Source organism: Macrotis lagotis, chromosome X (genome assembly GCF_037893015.1).
Source record: "Macrotis lagotis isolate mMagLag1 chromosome X, bilby.v1.9.chrom.fasta, whole genome shotgun sequence".
Classification (NCBI taxonomy): Eukaryota; Metazoa; Chordata; class Mammalia; order Peramelemorphia; family Peramelidae; genus Macrotis; species Macrotis lagotis.
This window is the reverse complement of record NC_133666.1, coordinates 163,252,096-163,264,409: the sequence shown is the minus strand read 5'-3', so window position 1 is coordinate 163,264,409 and position 12,314 is coordinate 163,252,096. Positions and strand designations below refer to the sequence as shown.

At 36.6% G+C, this 12,314-nt stretch overlaps 1 pseudogene; it reads right to left on the bottom strand.

The window, feature by feature from the left end:
• Positions 1-10,565: 10,565 nt before the first annotated feature.
• Positions 10,566-11,382, bottom strand: LOC141499928 (14-3-3 protein theta pseudogene; annotated as a pseudogene).
• Between the last annotated feature and the right edge of the window lie 932 nt (positions 11,383-12,314).

Here is a 12,314-nt window from a genome sequence, read left to right as displayed (position 1 = left end):
CTTTAAAGAATTAAGAGAATAGGATGGCTAGGTGGTGCAGTGGATAAAGTACTAGCCCTGGAGTCAGGAGTACCTGGGTTCAAATCTGGTCTCAGACAATAATTACCTAGCTGTGTGGCCTTGGGCAAGCCACTTAACCCCATTTGCCTTGCAAAAACCTAAAAAAAAAAAAAGAATAAGAGAATATTCACGTGTCCAGCAGAATTTCTCTTTTGTTTGTTTAAAAAAACTGGCATATTTAATAATTATTCTCACTTTACTTAAAGCTGAGAGCTAAGGGGGTACCTGGGAATATAATCCTGAATATTACAAACTAATTATGAAAACAAAACCTTAGGGAATGAACCAAATACAGGCTCCTTTACTTCTTCATATTCCTCTGCATTTTTATCATAATACATTGAAGTACATTATATTACTCAGTAAAAAAATATTAACAAAGGAATTTTTGTGTTCTTTTATTTACATTCCTGTTTTGATAAACCAATGCAAACAATGTATACACCTACAATAACATTATGAGATGAACAACTTTGATGGAAGCATCTCCTTGGCAGTCCAGAGAGCTAGGACAACTGTATTTGACTGGTTAAGGACTATATCATCCCCAAGTAGAGGAAGAAAAACAAAACAAAATAAAACACACAGAAAAAAATAACCCTTCTGAATCTGTTGAGCACTTTATAAAAATTATCTCTTATGGATCTCTTTCCATTAATCCTAATTCCCCATGCCAAAAATTACTCATTTGTAAGCATGTTTAAGAAAATATGTATGTAAAATGCCAACCTGACTATTCCTTGCTGAGGGGAGGGAGGTAGGAAGGGAGGGTGGAGGGAAATTTTGTAACTTGGAAATATGCATGTGCATATGGATGAAAACAAATAAACTTTAAAAAACAATGTATCAACCACATGAATCAAATGGATTACAAAATAATAGTCTCATGAATCTGGCCCCAACATACCTTGCCAGATGTTTATGATATGTCACCCATATTATAATTATTTTGTTATTCAGTTGTTTCAATTGAGTCCAAATCTTTGTGAAATCATTTGAGATTTTTCTTGGCAAAGACATTGGATTGGTTTAACATTTTCTTCTTCAGCTAATTTTACAGACGGAGAACTGAGACAAAGACGGTTAAATGACTTGCCCAGGGTCACATGCCTAGAAAATGTCTGAAGTCACATTTGAACTCAGTAGAAGAGTCTTTATGATTCCAAGTCCATCACTTGCATCACAAACTGCTCCTGCTACAGCCAAAATGGACCATTTTCCTGAATATATGTATGTTTCCCATGAAAAAAAATATAGTTTGTTTACCTATTCTCACATTTTTTTTTATTTGTCTAAGAATGTCTTCCCAAATAACTAGCCAAGGTTTGGTGGTATTCTTATTCATTCTTTAAGAGACAGCTCCAATTATCCCTCATCTATGAAGATATAGGCCTAGTGAAGTCTTGAAAAATCTCTTCCTCCAAAGCACTTATTGACTTCACAATTCATTTGCCAATGAATAAGGTACTAGTTCTGATACATAATGACTGTATCATTAGGCAAGTCACTTAACCTTTTAACAATTCTATTTAATTAAATTTCAGAGAAGTTTCTGTTTTGCATCAGTAGAGGAATTTTTTTCATTCTGAAGTTCCTTTATTAATGAAATCACAACTACAGTCTATATCTGAATATATTATGTAGTGATGATTAATGTGTTTTGGAATTAGTGTTTTGGTAGTATTTTTCACGTGGTGATTAACTTGTCTCCTCAATTAAAAGTTTCATAAAGGTAGAGATCATGCCTACTTTGTGATCCCCATCACTTCCCAAACACATACACATACACATACACACACACACACACACACACACACACACACACACACACACACACTGAGAGAGAGAATGCTTCACCTGTATTAAATAATCAATAATATGTACTGATTACTTAGGAAAGTTATTTCCTAGGACTCTGATAGTCCTACAGATAATGTTATGAAATGGAAAGAGTTCAGATTCTATATTTGTCTGATTTTCAAATCTGCAACTTTCTAATCAGATGATTCACAGTTTCTTTATCTATATGAAAGAAGTACAGATAACCAGTTGTTTGGTTTGCTGTGAAATGAGCACATGTAATGAAGTGATGAGATTATAACTTAACTATATTCAGGGAAACACAGGGATCAGAGTTGAAGAGCTTTCACTTTGACGTGAACAAATCTTGGATGGGTATTTGGAGTGTTGCAGTGGATAGAGCTCTGGATTATGAAGAACCAAGTTTATATCCTACCTCAAACATTTACCAGGAGGGTGACCAATAACACATCATTTAACCTCTCTACTTTAGGCTTCTCAACTATAAAATAAAAAAAAAGGAACAGAACATACCTCCCAAAATGGCTGTGAGAAAAAAATGAAATCATGTTTAAAAGATACTCAGGATAGTGTCTGAATACACTAAGCATTTGTTTCCCTCCTTTTTTTCCATCCTAGATAGCTGCAGACAGAGCAGGGAGGTTGTGTTTTTGAAGCAAGAGAAGTGGTCTGCTCAATTGATCTTAAAGAGAGCAATTCAACCCTATGATGTTCTCCTCTACTGAGAACATAAGGTTTCTTCAAATCTCTTCCTGGATGGGAATGCTTAGTGCCTATTGATTGCTACAGAGATGGTCTCACTGTACAAAGAAAGTACAAAGATATAGAAAAAAGAGGAAATTTCTGCCATCGTGAGAAGAAATAAATTTTATTCTAGAGAGTTTACTAAAGGGGCTAGCTCTGGATAGCAGCAGGACAGCAGTAGAATTTTATTCAATACTCAGGTCTAGCTAGATGTTATACAGGGACCAAATAAAGGTTTAGTTTCAAAAGATGGTCCATGGTCACATGGGTGGGTTGACCAAGTTTTGTCAGGGATAGTTGTATAACAGAGAAATCTTGCCTTTTACAATAACCTTGATACCCAGTTACCAGAGGTGACATTTTCATGATTTTGTTCCCATCATAGAGTGAACTACTTGCAGATTACATTGTGTATGACTGCTGTTCTAAGTGAAATTGGGAAAAGATCTCAATACCCTAGTTGCCTCTTCTGTTTTATATTTTTTTTCCTGAGTGTAGTTGATCGATCAGTAATACTGAGAAGGAAATTTCCAGCTTGGGAGTAAGCCTTTTGACTTCTGTAGGCAAAAAGGTCATGATTTTTCCCCACTTGCACGTCCCCAGTTGCACTTCCTTTTTTGTCTTTAATTTTATTTTTCCAATTTCCCAAATTTTTTTTCAAAATTCCACTTGCTTATTTATGTTACACATTTTTCTACCACCCTCCCTTCTCATTCTCCTTCCCTAAGTGGTGAAGAGTCTAATAACGGTTGTTTATGTACATTTGTGTTTAACATGTTTACATATTAGTCATCTTGTTTATTAGGAATTAAGACTAATTGGGAAGAAAGAAAATCATGGAATCAGAAGGAAAACATAAGAGCTGTTTTTAAAAAGTAGACTTATGCATTCAGATATTTTGGATTTTTGTATTGTTTTATTTGTGTATGGATGTGGTTGGCATTGCCCATAATGGGTCTCCCAGAGTTGTCCTAGCTTTTTGAACAGCTAAGACAGGTTGCATCCATCATAGATCAACTCACAATGATATTGTTAATGTGTACAATTATTCTGCTCCCTTTGCTCAACATGAGTTCATTTCTTGCTACACTTCTCTAAAGTTCAACTATTAATGGTTTCATTTTATGCCTCTATAGAGTCTTATATTTGAAGAATAAATTTCCTGTTCAGTTCTGGTAATTTTATTAGGAAATTTTAGAAGTCATCTATTTCAAGAAAATCCATCTTTTCCCTGAAAAAATATGCTGAATTTTGCCTTCCCTTTTATCAGTCCTTTCTTCCCTTGATTTTCCCTTTGGCAGTGCCTCATTCCCTGTAGATTAGGGTAGATTTTTAAAGCCAAGTGGGAATGTATCTTATTCCCTCTCTGGGCTAAATCTGTTGAGTAGAATTTACTCAGCTTTCACATTCTCCCTTCTTTCCCTCTATATAAATTTTTGTGCTTCTTCCCTTTGTATCATTTATTGATCTACTACAATTAATCAGGTAACATCAATCACAGTTTGATTATTTGACTGGTTGATAATCTCATATTGTTATCAAGATATCATCACAGATTGCTTGTTTGATTGCTTGATAAGCAACATTGTTTCAAATTGCATCAAATTGTAATTATGATCATTTTTTACCTTACCCCATTTTCAATTATCTTTGAGGTACACATAATCTTCCTCTTGAGCCAAAATATCATCCAAAATCAAATTTAACTATTTGTGCCCCTCCTCCAATTCTTATTTTCTCTCACACTTTACCCCCACCCCTCCACCTCCCCACCTGGAGCATTTAATCCCTTGTTAAGTGAAGCAGGGCCTATTTGCTCTTTCACTTTACCCCTCCCTTCCCCACCCAGGGTACTTAACCCCTTCTTAAGTGAATAGCAGTTTAAATCAAACCCTCATCAAATAAACTGCAAAAACCTCAAGTACTGGGAGGCTCTGGAGGTCTAAACTGAGATCTTTACAAATTATTGTGAGTGACAGGGACACTAACTCAGTTTATGATGCCTTCATGTTTAAGATGCCCTCATTAGACAAAGTGCTATGCACCATGTGGTTAAAATGAGTCAAAGGATAATGCGATAATGCAACACATAAGTTTACAGTTTAACACCCCTACTTTTCTTCAGGGCTTTTTGACTCAAACATAGTGATGTCATCTTGGATCTCTTCAATGGAGAGACAAGACCCAACTATACCCATATTGCTTAAACCCAATCTCCTGAATTATCCTAAGAGAAGTAAAGTTCTATAGAATTAGAAGTACTATTAATACATTGTTGGTGGAGATGTGAACTCATTCAAACTTTCTGGAGAGAAATTTGGAATTATGCCCAAAGGGCAACAAAAATGTGCATACCCTTTGATCTACCAATACCACTACTGAGTCTATACCCTGAAGAGATGATGAAAAAGGGTAAAAACATCACTTGTACAGAAATATTCATGGCACCCTTTTTTGTGGTGGGAAAGAATTGGAAATTGAGTAAATGTACATAAATTAAGGAATGGCTTAATAAACTGTGGTAAATTTATGTGATGGAACACTATTTCTCTATTAGAAACCTGGAGGGATGGGAATTCAGTAAAGCATAGAGGGATTGGCGTGAACTGATTCTGAACAAGATGAGCAGAACCAGAACATTGTACACTATCCCCGCAACATGGGGTTGATGACAAATCTTAATGGACTTCATTTCATAAGTGCAACAATCAGGGATAATTTGGGGGTATATTCGATGGAGAATACTATCTGTACCCAGAGAAAGAACTGTGGAGGTTGAACAAAGAACAAAGACTGTTATCTTTAATTTTTAAAAAAAGTTATCTTATTATGTAATTTTGCTATCTCTTATACTTTATTTTTTTCTTTTAAGGATATGATTTCTCTCTCATCACATTCAACTTAGAACATTGCATACCATGGAAACAAGGTAAAGACTAACAGACTGTTTTCTGTGTGGGGGTGAGGGTGGGAAGCGAGATTAGGGGGAAAATTGTAAAATTCAAAATAAATAAATAAATTTTTAAAAAGATGAAAAGGAATTTTTCTAATGTCATTTAGTCACTCTGCTTTTGGATAGGGTTCATGTATTCATGAAAAAATAAAAATAGTGGGGTTTGAACAAAGACTTAAAACAAAGAACTTAAAACAATATTCTTATGTAATTCTGCTATATCTCATACTATATGTTTCTTCCTTAAGCATATGATTTCTTTCTCATCACATTCAACTTAGATCAATGCATACTATAGTCATAATGTAAAGACTAACAAACTGCTTTCTGTAGGGAGTGGGGGGAGGGAAGCAAGATTGTAGGAAAAATTGTAAAACTCAAAATAAATAAAACCTCTATAAAATTAAAAAAAGAAATCAAACCATTTCCCTTTAATAAAAAGAATAAACATGTAAGGAGAAGGCCTAGATGACTGAAGAGATGAGTAAAATAAAATAGTAGATTTTTTATTAGAGTTTGATGAATAAAGTTTAAAATAACTTAAAATAAGTCTAGTCACATAACTCCATTGCTTTGCAAAAAAGAAAAGAAAAGAAAAAACAACAACAACAAAAGAATTAGAAGTGTTATAACTTCCCTTTTAGGGTTGTGAACAATTTGATGGTTTTGAGCCACATTTGTTTTGTTTTATTTTTTTCTTCCCCTTTTCATTTGCCTTTTTATGTAACTCCTGAGTCATGTATTTGCTGATTGAATTCTTTGATCATTTCTGCTCTTAATGTCAGGTAATTCTGGAAGTCCTCTATTTCTTTGAACATCCAACTTTTTCCCTGACAGTTCATGCTAAAATTTGCAGGGTAATACATTCTGAGTTGTAATCCAGGTCCTTTGCTATCCAAAATATGCTATTTCAGGTCTTCCAATCCTTTAATGCTGAGGTTGATAGGTCCTGTGTCAGTCTGATTGTTTTTCCCTTTGTATTTGAATTATTTCCTTTTTGCTGCTTACAATATTCTCTCTTTTATTTGAGAGTTCTGGGATTTAGCTATTAACAGCCCTTGGAGATTTTATCCTGGGGTCTCTTTCTCAATGGCTTCTGTGGATTCTTTCAATGGTTATATTGTTTTCTTCTAATTAATTTGAACAGGGTTGTCTTATATTTTCCTGCATGATGTTTTCCAGGCTCTTCTTTTTGATCCAGGCTTCCTAGTAGTCTGAAGATTTGTAGGTTTTTTTCTCCTGGATCGCTTTTCCAGGTCATTCATTTTCCCTAAGAGATACTTTACGTTTTCATCAATTTTTTCAGTCTTTTTATTTTGTTTGATGGAATCTTGTAGACTTGTAGATTCATTGGTTTCTATTTGTTGAACTCTAATTTTTGTGGTTTTATTTTCTTCAATTAGCTTCTGTGTTTCCTTTTCCAGTTAGTTATTTTTACTTTTAGGGAACTTGATTTATTTAGTAAATTTTTCATAATTTTCCTACATGACTCATTTTTTTTTTCTGTTTTTCTCCTTCCTCTCTTCTTTGGTTTTTAAATTTTTTTAAAGCTGTTCAATGAGGTTTTGTATTTGGATCCACTTTATATTCTGTTTTGACACTTGCCCTGTGAGTGATTTTTCATTAGTTTCTTCTTCAGTCACAGCATAGCTGTCATCTTTGTCTATAAAATAGTTTTATATAGTGATTTCTCTTTTAGATTTTTTGCTCAGCTTTGTAGTTTTAGCTTTGCTCTTAGTTTATAGGGAGTATAGGTTAAAGCTTGTTTTTTCCTTGCTAGGGCTGGGGTCTGATCCAAGGCTTGTTGTTGGCCAAGATGTTGTCTATATAGTTCAGGCATGTGTTTGCAGAGGTTTGTTTCCTCCTTTAGATCCAGGTTCTGATTTAGCAGTGATCTGTTCTTGACCCAGTCCAGTCTTTTGCCCTAGTGTTCCCAGAGTTAAGACTTTGTTTGGATCTGAATACTCCCTGCTGGCTTGCTATCTAGCTGCTGGGATTTCTGCTATTGTTAAGTTATCAGGACCTGGATTGCAGTGTGGCTTAAAAGCCTCCAACTGAATTTCCCTATTCTCCTGGAATTATTTTCCCTTTTTGCCCAAAGAGACAGAACATCACTGAAGATCCACCATGATATCTATAGTTCTTTGAATCTTTTTTTTTTTTGGTAGAATATGCAGGCTTGAATGTCAGAGTAGAGGCTGCATTTATCTTTGAAAGGGAAAAGCTCTGGGACCATGTTAGCTTCAAACCAACCTTTCACCTTTATTCTATATGTATCTCTCTGCTTCAAATGAATTTCTTGTGAGAAGAATATTGTAGGATTCTAGTTTTTAATCCACTCTACTATTCACTTACATTTTATAAGAGAGTTCATCCCATTTACATTCAAAGTAATAATTACTAATTCTTTATTGCTCTTCATGCTTTCTTCTCTCTGTTTATATTTTCCCTTTTTTTCACTTTACCCATATTCCCCAGTATTTTATTTGTGAATACCATTACCTTCAGTGTTTTTGCCCCCTTCTATCTAACCTCCTTCTCCTTTCTATCCTTTCTATCCTCTTTCCCTTTGTCCTTTCTTCCTTTCCTTCCATTATTTCCTCTTTTCTTTTTCCCTCCCCCATTTCCCCTTTTAACATTTGAAAGGTAGGATGAGCTTCTAAATTTAACTGAATGTGTGTAGGTTATTCCCTCTTTGAGCCAAATCTGATGAGATTAAGATTCAGGCAGTTCTCACCTCCTCCCTTCTTCCCCTCTTTTGAAATGGGTTCTTTGAATCTCCCATTCAAACTCCTCCATCCTCCTGTCTCTTTACAGTACTTCCTTTTTAAGGAGATATTGTGTTTAAATCATTCTATCCAATCATGGACAAGTCATGAGTATCCATTACTTCTGTCTAAGTATATCCTCTCTAATAGAGTTAAAATTCTCAAGAGTTATGAAGATTTTTCTCCTGGGTGGGTATAGCCAGTTTCATCTTATTTTTTTTTTCTTTTTTCTTTTTACCTTTTCATGTGTCTCTTGAGGCTCCTGTTTGAAGTCTAAATTTTCTATTTAGTTCTAGTCTTTTCTTAAGGAAATGTTGGAAGTGTCCTATTTTTTTTAAATGTTAATGTTTTCCCCTGGAAGAGAAGACTCAGGTTTGCAGGATAGTGAATTCTTGGCTGCTTTCCAAACTCCCTTGATCTTTGGAATATCATATTACAGGACCTTTGATCCCTTAATATTGATGCATCCTTACTGTAGCTCCTTGGGATTTAAATTGTTCCTTTATGGATACTTGCAGGATTTTCTCTGATAGTTCTGGGATTTAGTTACAAATTTCCTTGGTATTTTCATCCTGGAATCTCTTTCAGAAGGGGATAAATATATTCTTTCAAAAATTATTTTGCCCTATGGTTCCATATCAGGGAAATTTTTCTTCAAAAGATCCTGAAATATTGATCCAGGTTTTTTTATCCTCAATGTGCACAAGAAGCCCAATGATTTTCAAGTTCTCTCTTCTGGAACTTTTGTCTAGGTCAGTGGTTTTGCTGATGAGATATTTTAAGTTTTCTTCTATTCTTTCAATTTTTTGGTTGTAACAGATTTTTGATTTTTGTTGTCTTGTGAAGTCATTAGTTTCCAGGGATTCCATTCTTTTTTTAGAGAAGAATTTTCTTCATTTACCTTTTGCAACACCTTTTCCATTTGCCTAATTGTGGTTTTTGAGAGAATTATTTTCTTTTTGCACTTGTCTAGTTGTATTTTCCAAGGATTTGTTTTCCTGATGCAAGATGTTAATTTTTCCTCACAAGGTATTAATTTTCTCATGGATTTCTTTTCCCAATTTTTCCAATTAATTTTTACACTCCTTCCTGATATCTTCTAAGAAAACTTTCTGGACTGGAGACCAATTCATATTCTCTTCATATGTTCTAACTCTCTCTGAATTAGGATCTTTGTCTTCAAGATCATTTTCAATAGACCCCTCCCCCCTTTTTTTGGTTTATAAAATGCAATTTTATTTTATGTTACTTTGCTGTTACATAGGGCATAACATTTTCACACTGCTTTTTTGGGACTACAATCAATGATTAGCAACACACAATAGTGGTCCAAACTTTCTAATAAACAATCACTGGACAAACGTGACACCCTCTCACATGTGCACAAATCTACATGGAAAAGTACTAAAAAATTAGGCCTGGACTGGTGTATTTCCAATGGTTCCCCCCATTCTAGTGTATTAAGAAATGACATGCACTTTAATTTGCCAAAAAGCAACATTCTATTCTGGTAGTTACATGCTACTTCTATTACATAGTAAAGTGGACACCAGAACTACAAAGGCAGGAGTGTGAGTGAACTTTTATTGAGAAGAAATTGTCAAATGAAACAGCAGCAACTGAAGGGTAAGAAAACTTCGTGCTGTCACAGGACATATCTTACAGGAGAACTATTTCAGCTTGTGATCCCTAACTCTATAATACCAAATTCGTTTCCATTTGACCCAAATACTTCCAGATTCCTCCTTAAAAGGAATATTTAAGATTATATGAAAGTTGTTTGCTGAAAGAAAAACCCTGAAAAACAAGTTGAGACTATGGGGGTAGGCAGGGGAAGCTATGTAAAACCCTTGAGTTGTATTTAACTACATTTTCATATCTTCACTGTAATACAAGAACACAGTCACTTGCAGAACTGGTTCAGATTTTTGAATACCAGATACACTTTAATCCTCTACATAAGTGTTTGGCAGTTACTTATGTTTATATGAAATGAAGCTATTAATACTTTTCTACAGCAGTAACTGCACACCAGGAAGGCCAGGACAAACACAAATCAAGGAATGGAGTTTTCCCAAAGCTGCAGTATGAAAAGACTATAAACAGTTCATTTCCATACACATGAATGGATTCTTTGCTGTAGGAAATCCAAGTGGAGCTATAAAGAATGGAGACGTGTAAAAAGGTTTCTTGAGAGAAAGGAAGATGACACTCTGTATGAATTTTAATTTTCTGCACCTTCTGCAGCATCACATTCTTCTCCTGCACTGTCTGATGTCCATAATGTTAGGTTGTTTCTCAGCAACTGCATGATAAGGGTACTGTCTTTGTAGGAATCTTCATTCAACATATCAAGTTCTGCAATAGCCTCATCAAAAGCCATTTTAGCCAATGTGCAGGCAAGCTCTGGGTTATTAAGAATCTCATAGTAAAATACAGAAAAGTTAAGAGCTAGCTCCAGGCGAATTGGATGTGTAGGTTGCATCTCTTTCTTGCTGATGTCAAATGCTTCTTGATAAGCTCCTTGGGAATTATCTATTGTGTGTTTTCGGTCATCTTCACAGGCTACTTCAGCAAGGTACTGGAAGTAGTCTGCCTTCATTTTCAGATAGAAGACCTTGCTCTCTGGATTAGTAGCATTGGCTATTAAAAACTTATCCAACAGTTCCAGGACGGTGGTGCAGATGGACCTCAGCTCGCACTCCACCTTCTCCCGGTAGTCCTTGACAAGCTGCATCTTCTTGTCCGAAGTGTCAGTTTTCGGCTCAATGCTCGAAATGACCCTCCAGGCCGACCTTCGGCCCCCAACCACGTTCCTGTAGGCCACCAAGAGCAGGTTGCACTCCTCCTTGGAGAGCTCGGAGCCCTGCGCGGTCACCGCCTTCGTGCAGGTGGCCATGTCGTTGTAGTGCTCGGCCTGCTCGGCCAGCTTGGCCTTCTGGATCATCTCGGTCTTCTCCATGGTGGGAGGCGGCGGGGCGGGAGAGAACCGACCCAGATCCAGAAGAATCCTTGAAAGCCTTCACCTTCGCTGCCTCCGATCGCCCCTACTTTGATCCGCTCTAGGCTTTGGCCGACCCCTCCCCTTTTTCTCTGCCTTTTCTTCATTTCCTAGGATCTTATGTTTGGGGAGGGTTTAGCTCATAGACATCTGGTTTTGAAAAGTCTAGAGGTTTTGCTGGCTGGGCTAAGTAACGCTAAGAGGGCTGGCTAGTAGGGGGTGCTAGAAGCTTTCTTTGGCATGCCTGTGACCTTGATTTGCAGCCTACTCCCTAGGTCTGAGGTGGGGGGGGAGCAGCAGGGGCTGAATTATCCTTGAACAATATGTGCTGGACCCTTGGTCTATATAGGTAATCTTATTATTCATTCCATAATGGGAAAGATCTTTTGCCACACCTGAGTTTGGGAGGTTGTGTGTGTGTGTGTGTGTGTGTGTGTGTGTGTGTGTGTGTGTGTGTGTGTGTGTGTGTTGGGGGATGGGGGGTTGTTACTGTGTTTGTGATGGGAAGATTCCATTTCTTCCAAGGAGGAGGGTGGCACTAAACTGGAAAATGCTGGGCTCATGGCCCTGCTCTTCCAGGCTAGCAGAAATAATTGGTTTGATGTCTAGTCACTGTTCCGGAGATCTCCCAACTACTGCACTGGAACTCTTTTTCTAACCTTGCTGCACCTCTCCTGCCTGCTCCCAAAGTCAAGCTTCCATGGCAATACTCAGGTTAGACCCAGATCTTAACCCACTGCCCCTACGCTGGCTCTCTGCTCTCTGCCCCTGCTCACCCACATTCTCCTGATACAGACCTTGGTGATAAATGTTTCTCTCCTTTGCTCTTTCTGGCTTTTGTGGATCTGGATTGTGTTAAGAGGCTTTATTCATATTATTTCTGAGGCAAAGTAAGGAGACCTTAGGAGAGTGCCTGGCTTCTTTGACATCTTGACTTTAAGTCCCTGAAGTTGAAAACTTCTATGTA